This window comes from Pinus tabuliformis, chromosome 6, assembly GCF_031772625.1.
Source record: "Pinus tabuliformis cultivar Carrire ecotype Pingquan chromosome 6, CPIR1, whole genome shotgun sequence".
NCBI lineage: Eukaryota > Viridiplantae > Streptophyta > Pinopsida > Pinales > Pinaceae > Pinus > Pinus tabuliformis.
The window spans coordinates 998,642,062-998,651,037 of record NC_142292.1 but is presented as its reverse complement, the minus strand read 5'-3'; the positions used below and the strand labels follow the sequence as shown (position 1 = coordinate 998,651,037).

Sequence of the window (8,976 nt, the reverse complement as noted above, 5' to 3'; positions counted from 1 at the left end):
CTCACCCTGATCCTCGCCTTTACTTTTTACCCAATATTTGGTCTCACCCTCACTCTTATTGTCATAATATTTTACTCAATATTTCCCTAAATTCTCACTCTTCTAGTTTCATAATGTGTTTTACCCAATATTTTCCTTCTCTCACTTTTATAATATATTTTGCTCAATATTTCTCTTCACTCTCCTAATTTAAATTTTAAAAATAAAGTTATTTAACTAATAAAATTACCATTAATAAAATAATTTTAATGAATTGAGACTTTTTTGATCCATAATTCTTGGGCGAAAATCACATGGAGAAATTTTTGTCGACGCGTTTCGAACCAACCAGTGTGGTTCATCGTCAGAACAAGTTGAATGAGCATATCTGCCTATGCACTTTAAATAGACAGGGCAGAATATCCAATGACTCAGATTTCTCGATAAGGTAATAGCTAAAAAGACAACAGCTCGATTTGGCCTGATAACGGCTAGCTTGACCATGATACAGCGTATTATATTAATTTATATTATTTATTTATTTTATTTATATAAAAGAAATTTCAGTTATTAATATAGAATAAATTAATATATAATAAGTAAATCATAAAATGAATTAATTAAAAAAAAAATTATTAATTTTAAATATATTAATAAACCTAAATTAATTTAAAATTGTTAGAAATGTATACTAATTAATATATTATAATAAGTAAATTATTAAAAATAAATAAATAATTTCAAATATATTAATTAATAAGAATAAGAATAAAATTAATTTTGAATTGTTAGATAAAAATATTAGTTAGTTATAACGGCTAGTTTGACCATGATAAGGGCTAGTTTGATAAGGTGTATTTAATTTTTTTTTCTTTTTTTCTAGAAAATTCGGTTATTAATATAGAACAAATTAATATAATTAATATATTAATAAATTTAAATTAATTTTAAATTGTTAGATAAAAATATTAGTTAGTAATATAAATATTCGTCAAAAAATATATAAAAATTAATTCAAGGTCTATTTAATGGTAAAAAATAGTATTTTAAAATTAACTTTATGTAAATTAAGTTTAAATTGATAAAAGAAAATAATAAATAATATATAAATAAATAAATAGATAATAATAATAATAATAAATTAATAATATTAATAATAATAATTTTACCATATTAAAGCCCACGGGGTTTTGGATTGACGGTGAATGGGTGCGCTGTTAAGGCACTCCTTGTGATAGGTCACCTGTTCAAATCCCCGTGGGTACGTAGGTTAGTCTTAACAAGCAAAAAAAAATAAAAAATTACCATATTAAAATTAAATAATAGTTTAAATTAATAATTAAAATAGATTTAAGATTAAGTTTAAATTAATAGTTAAAGAGTTTTCACATAAATTAAAAAATAAATAAATAAATAAAAGGGGTTAGTAAATCCCTCAGATATGTAAAGGATCCCATAGACCCTAAGGACATGAAAGGGGTTTATATTATTCCTTGTTCTTGTGGGACCCCCTATATTGGTAAGACTGGTCGCTCCATTAATCAAAGGATTAGTGAGCACCTTTCGCTTTACCAGAGCATGTGGAGAAAAACAATCATCATGTCTACATCGAGGAGGCTAGTGTGATTGCTAGAGTGTCACAATTCCATCACCGAAAATTTAGGGAAGCCCTGGAGATTGAAAAAAGACCGAACAATCTGGAGATTGAAAAAAGACCGAACAATCTCAATAGAGAGGATGGCTGGGAGGCTAGTGTGATTGCTAGAGTGTCGCAATTCCATCACCGGAAATTTAGGGAAGCCCTGGAGATTGAAAAAAGACCGAGGATGGCTGGAAGATCAGTAGTTGTTGGATCCCAGCCCTCTCCTCCTAGTCGTTTTCTTTCTTTTCCTCCCTTATTTCATCGATTAATTAATTTTTAATATGGTAATTTATTTATTTATTATTATTATTATTTATTTATTTATTTATTTATTTATGTGAAAACTCTTTAACTATTAATTTAAACTTAATTTATCTGAGAAAATTAATTTTAAATCTATTTTAATTATTAATTTAAACTGTTATTTAATTTTAATATGGTAAAATTATTATTATTAATATTATTAATTTATTATTATTATTTATTTATTTATTTATATTTTTTTTTTTGATGATGATGACGATGGTTAACATCCGTTGAGACCAAACAATGGTCTATCGGACCTAAAGAAACAAATTATTTATTTTGATTTAAGATTTTATTCCTATGCTCAAAAAGCTTGGAGAGAAGCCTCCCGAGCTCACTATAATTTTGACATTGTAAAAGGTTAGGAAGGTCAGTATTGTAACAAAGATTGTGAAACTGAGATCTAATGTGGTTATAGGCATGTGGTTATACGCGGGGCATTCTAAGAGGAAGTGGTTTCCATCCTCGATGTTCCTATTCTCACATATATGGCAGATCCTTTCCATCCATGGCGTTTTAGGAACTGCCCAACGACCTGTTTCACTATGGAACTCATGAAAATTCGTTCTAATCTTTGCTATATTAATTTTCTTCTTTGAGCTAGTTAAAATAGAGAGATACTTTTGATCTTCTAGGGTGGTGTTGATGACCTTCTTATAATAACTTAATTTTCTTTTAGCCACTAAATCTTTCTCACACCACATTTTTTCTTTGAACTTAGAGGTAACAATATTTTTAATGTTATTTATGTTTTGCAATGCATTGAGAAAAGGATTAATGGGGGGTGGAAAGCTTAAATGGAAAAGAAGATTATTTTTTTATCAATTTAAACTTAATTTACATAAAGTTAATTTTAAAATACTATTTTTTACCATTAAATAGACCTTGAATTAATTTTTATATTTCCAGGGGTTCTCCAATTTTTTGACGAATATTTATATTACTAACTAATATTTTTATCTAACAATTTAAAATTAATTTTATTGTTATTAGTTAATATATTTAAAATTATTTATTTATGTTATTATTATTATTATTACTTATTCTATTATATATTTCTAACGATTTTAAATTAATTTGAATTTATTAATATATTAATTATATTAATTTGTTCTATATTAATAACGAATTTTCTAAAAAAAAAAAGGAAAATAAATAAATAAATAAATACACTTTATCAAACTAGCCCTTATCATGGTCAAACTAGCCGTTATAACTAACTAATATTTTTATCTAACAATTCAAAATTAATTTTATTCTTATTCTTATTAATTAATATATTTGAAATTATTTATTTATTTTTAATAATTTACTTATTATAATATATTAATTTTACTTATTCTAGTATACATTTCTAACAATTTTAAATTAATTTAGGTTTATTAATATATTTAAAATTAATAAAAAAAAAATGTAATTAATTCATTTTATGATTTACTTATTATATATTAATTTATTCTATATTAATAACTGAAATTTCTTTTATATAAATAAAATAAATAAATAATATAATACTCCGTATCATGGTCAAGCTAGCCGTTATTAGGCCAAATCGAGCTGTTATCTTTTTAGCTGTTACCTTATCGAGAAATCTGAGTCAGTGCATAGCCAGATCTGCTCATTCAACTTGTCCTGACGATGAACCACAGTCCATAGCCAGATCTGCTCATTCAACTTGTCCTGACGATGAACCACACTAGTTAGTTCAAAACACGTCGACAAAAATTTCTCCATGTGATTTTCGCCAAAAAATTCTTCAAAAATAATTTTAATTTTAATTTATTATCAAAATTTACATATAAATACAAAAACCATTTGTTCCCTAAAAATTAATAATATTTAATAATGATGCTACTGCGAGAGTTGTAGGTGGGTCCATCTATTTATTATCTCAGGTTAATAATATTTAATAATGATGCTGCTGCCAGGGTTGTCGGTGGGTCCATCTATTTATTATCTCAAGTTGAGTTGTCCACCCGTTTTTCAACTTCACCCCTAAAATTTTTGAACAATCCCATACTCCATATAAATACTGCACAAACCCAAATAAGTAGAAAATTCATCTGAACCTGATCGAGCTTCCGACCACGGGAAGATATCTTCTTTTCCATTTAAGCAAATTATTTGTTTTTTAATATTTATAATTTAGAAAATTATAAACATATAAGATCTTAACTGAGACAAGGATATACTGTTATGCATTAAGAGATATAAAATGAGTATCTGCCTTATGCCCCTGTGCATATAAAGCAAAAGTTTTGTCATTCCTTCCAAAGCCCTGGCACTACACGCAAGGAAATTCGGAACGATTGGATAAAACTATCTGGAAACGACAAACAACCGTTTACGTTTAACATTATCAGAAAGCTGTAAATGCTCTATTGAAAATTAAGACTGTCTCTATACGTAATTAACTTCGCTAAAATCATATACCAGTACATGAAAATATATAATGTCAAGCAACACAAAAATGCAATGCACCAAAAAGATCCTACGTGTTGCACCGTTGCCACACAACGTAAAGGAACGAAATTAGAGACCCTGGTATTCTTGAGACTAAAAGCATTATTATTTTAACTACAACTGCTTAAATTGAGGGTCATTTAACTGAAAAAAAAACTGCTGGGACTGTAACGATAGACAAAGTTAAAGCTGGCTGGCATCATTTATTTATTTAAATGCATTACAGAAACACTGAAAGTGGGCGTTCGCCGGAGGAACTGCGAAACGCTCAAAACAGCCAGTGGTGGCTCCAAAATTGTAACAAGTTCATAGACTAACTAATATACGTGTACTCCATTAATACTAGAGCACTAACTAAACCAGCCCACATTCGATCACCGGCAGATTTCCTTTCAATGAACTCTGCCATACATAAACAGCATAAAATCAATAATCAAAATTTAGAGAGTGCAATATTTGTCAAAATGAAACTTGGGCAGTTAGAGGTCGCATCAGAATGAAAGAATCAATGAATAGAGAAAGGAACAGGTGATTGGCAGACATACTTGGTACAGTCAACGTCAAGTGACAGGCACGCTGATGTCGTTGATTTCGAACAGAGCGGGCAGATTAGCAGCCTTACCTAAACTAAACCCAAGTGTTTTTGCCTGATCCTTGAGGCAGTTACAAAGAGCCTGCCTATCAGGGGTGTCCCTCTCACTTGAGAGTCTAACCCCTTGAGGGAAGGACAACAACCAGATATCCAGGGGTGGTCGCATTCCCCGTCAGATATCCAGCGCATGGAGTGAAGGCACTCGCGACATTGTTGCATGATATCGCACCCTCCTTTGTGACTACACCCCACGCAGTCATCAATGTAGTCATCAATGTCGCCACAACCCCAAACACAAACACAACCTTCACCACCCCATTCCCAGCCATGTTTCACACCTATCTCACTCACAAAGACAAACAGAGATGATATCCCTCCACTCAAAACCGACTTTCAATTTTCAAATGCTCAGATGCAGAACAAACTTACGAGAATTCCCAATAAATAGTAGAAGCGACCCACATACGCCAAAGCATGGCATCAAATGTCTCACCATACCCTCTACACCACCAATGTGTGTCTGGCCCTCAACTTTTCTGGAGGGTCGTCTGTCATAAATAATGATGTAAACCTTCCATAAATTCTGTACGAAATCAGAAACGTGCAGTTGATGATACTGGACCTTTCTTACGAATTTTCAAACTTCCAATTAAGACATGGTTCGTTGTAGCTCTAAGCGTCGGCATTGTAGCTGCAACGTTTTCATAATTTACTAACCAACCTCGACAGCTTACCTGTGAATCCTGCGTCCTTGCTACAGCAATTGGGATTTGGAATTGCAGTTTAAATTCCTAATGGGATATACCTTTCAAATTTGAATAAATGAACACACCGTTTCACTAATTTTTAGTGTTGATATATTAATTTTATTGTCAGCTAGGTGTCTTCACATTTGATTCCCTTGTCTTTTAGGTAGCTAGGTGTCTTCACATTTGATTCCCTTGTCTTTTAGGTATTTATGGTTGTATGTTAGGTGTCATCACATTTGATTCTCTTGTCTTTTAGGTATTTATGGTTGCATGTTAGGTGTCATAGACAATTCAGTTTTACTTCAGTTTAGTAGAATTCTACTCTAGTCATTTACTGTTGATGTTTTCAATGTAATCTATTTAGCTATTTTAAATATTGAGAAGAACAAACCACTCTGATTACAGACCACAATCCATCCTATTTTCTATTGGAAATTGTTGATTTCCTTATTTTAGTAATTCTTATTTATTAAATTTATGTCTATTATAGATTTGATATATTTACCATAGATTTGACTTCTCTGAGTCTATCAAATTCCAGAATATTTATAAAATTTAAGCAATTTTCTTAATATTTAGATAAATTTGATCCTTAATTTAATAGCTCTGGTTTATTAAATTAGATAAATTTTATCCTTATTTAGTCCTTATTTTAGTAGCTCTTGTTTATTAAATTTTATGTCTATCTTAAAATCTAGATAAAGTAGCTCTGGTTTATTAAATTAGATCAATTTGGTCCTTATTTTAGTAGCTCCTGTTTATTAAATTTATGTGTATTGCAGTTTTGATAGGGTTCTATTACAGATTTGATATATTTATGGTGGATTTAATCTCTCTAATCATCAAATTCCATAATATTCATAAAATTTACACAACTCTGGTAATATCTACATAAATTTGGTAATATCTGGATAAACTTGAATTGAATTTTCAAAAACCTGGATCGATTTTTCACGCAAGCGCGGCATGATCTCATGTTTTGGAGCACGCCAATCCTGGTTATGTAATTTTAAATATGGGTAGGCAACTATCTCAATAAATACGTTTCAACAAATGATATTGCTTTATTGTCATGCTAGAGACCTGTATATGAGAAGTGATTTTTAAGAATCATTGCTTTTTTGAGGTGCAAAGTATCTGACATAGACCTCTAGATGTTATTTTATTTTATCCCTATTTAAATAAACTTCTCTCTTCCCAGTGATATTATTTTTATTTTCATCGTAGCATTGTCAGATTTTAATGGTTTAAAAGGCTTCAAAGTTTTATATTACTACATGAAACATAGTGATTTAATGGTGAAAAGTGTGGTAACATGTAACTTTATCACTATAAATTATATTTAAAATTTAGAATTTATTATTTATATTTCAAAATATTATACAGAAATTAAATTTTTATTATTTATTTAATAATCATTAATAATTAAATTAAATTTTTTCAATTCTATTTTAAAACAAATACATTTATTTAAATAATCATAAAATTTAAAATAATAAATTATTAAATTATTAAAATAATAAAATATATCATATATTAAAATTTAATGTTTTAAAAAACTTTTAAAAAATGTTATTATACATAATAATTTATTATTCCTCATTTCAATAGTTACCAAAGAATCACTATTGTATTGTTTTTGAAATATTTATTGAAACCTTTACATTATATCCTTTCATCGTATCTCATTCATATTTACCAAGTCAAAAGACCTTTAAAATATTCATTTTCATCTTAAAGAATCCCTCGGTATTTAATCAAAATTTAAACAACATAATCATCTTGATTCGGTTTAGTGTTTCATTTCCTTTGCTTCAAGGATATGCTACTTTAGTTTAATTGAAAGTAGTACATCTCACCACCATTTAGAACTATTGAGAGCTGGACTTCGTGCACCAACTCGCTAACTTCCGTACGTTTGTTTTGCATATATTTATATTTGTTTTCTTTTCGTAAGGGTTTAAAACAAAGAGTTTGAAAGGATCACACAACTTGTATTGGGGTTGATATTTTCCAACTAAACACTCTATTTCTATTTCCTTGCTTTTTAATTCATTGCTTAAAAAAAGTCAAGATCATTTATATTCAGAAAAAGATTTTGAGATCCAAATAATAAATTATTCAACATATTTATATTGGGAATGGTTGAAAAACTTTTTAAAGAAGGATCAACAATTTTTTGATAAAGGGTCGATAGTTCATCTAGAAGTTGAAATAGTTACGATCTACGATCTAGTAGTTAAAGTAGAAGATTAATAAGTGACTATAGATCTAGATATTGTGAATGAAGCGTAGTTGTTAATCTAACAGTAACACTTATATCATACATAGAGGTTGAAGCAATGTACTAAGCACTCAACCTAACATTAATAGACGTAGAGTTAATTTTCTAAAAAAACTAGTAGCATAAGTAGTTTATTTCATTTATTTCATTGCTTAGGTAATTCAATACTTAGTATCAGTAGCATAGTACTTAGTATCAGTAGCATAGACTACAATAATATACTTGATAACATATCTAATGGCACCATTAATAGCATTAACAAAATCATCAATAACAAAGGCAAAGATATAGTTTAATGGGATGGAAGCAAAGACTTATGTTAGGGTGGAAGCATTGAAGTTAGTATCAATGGCCCCAACTTCTAAGTTATGAATAGCAAAGGTAGAAACAATAATATAAGCATAGCCTAGAGCACTTAGATGAAAAAAAAATTGGGGATGCAAATGTAGCAAATATAGGTCCATACTAAGTAGATGGTCTAAGTGATTTGCTTGGTTAACCAAAACTACATACAATGATGTTATTCACATTAGCGACACTAACATTATTAACTGCAATGACACTAGAGTTATTGTTTACTTTCTTTCTTATGCTAGTTTAAGTTATAGTGTTTTTTTGTTATTCTTTATATAAACAATTCAAATTGTTATAATTTCTTTTACATTTATAGTAAAATTATAGTTTATTTTGTTTGTCATGTTAGTTATAGTGAGCAAGTTACTTTAAAAGATGAATATGGTGACTTGTTGATTTGTTATCAAATAAACAATTCAATTATTTCATAAGGTCACTAAGTGATGCAGGAGCATCTGGCTGACAAGGCAAAGACAACAGTGAAGGTGATATGGTCTCTGAAGGGGACGAAGGAGTTAATTCACTGAATGGATAGCGTACTTGTTTTTTTTTTTTTTTCCTTCTTTTATTTAGTTGCTTAAGTTAATGTAGTAAATTGTAATTAGGA

The 8,976-nt window shown here is 29.0% G+C and overlaps 1 long non-coding RNA gene across 1 annotated transcript; it reads right to left on the bottom strand.

Moving 5' to 3' along the window:
• Positions 1–4,566: 4,566 nt before the first annotated feature.
• Positions 4,567–5,493, bottom strand: LOC149262365 (uncharacterized). The gene is made up of 2 exons (XR_016249213.1): positions 4,936–5,493; positions 4,567–4,792 (listed from the first exon to the last, which is right to left on the bottom strand). It is a non-coding gene; the product is annotated as an uncharacterized LOC149262365 (long non-coding RNA).
• Between the last annotated feature and the right edge of the window lie 3,483 nt (positions 5,494–8,976).